Here is a 329-nt window from a genome sequence, read left to right as displayed (position 1 = left end):
TAAAAAATGAGAACTTTTAAATAGTTGATTTGATATTAATCTTGATATATATTTTTTCAAATTTTTATGATATCTTCAAATTTATATTTTATTCAAAAATAAAATCATTATTGTTTTATTAAAAACACATAAAATCGTATTATAASATCGACADAGACAAATAATAAAATAGAACATTAAAATCGAGATGTGTCTCGTTGCATTACACGAGTATCTTTTAGTATTAAAAATATAAAAAGTAAATACTGAGTTGTTGGAAAAAAAAAGCTAGTAAACTGTCTTATAATAATGTATAACTATATAATTGTGCCTTTAACCGGACCCTATCC

The sequence above is a fragment of the Cynara cardunculus genome (assembly GCF_001531365.2).
Source record: "Cynara cardunculus var. scolymus isolate 2C chromosome LG 1, CcrdV1, whole genome shotgun sequence".
Taxonomy (NCBI): Eukaryota; Viridiplantae; Streptophyta; class Magnoliopsida; order Asterales; family Asteraceae; genus Cynara; species Cynara cardunculus.
This window is presented reverse-complemented; position numbering follows the sequence as displayed.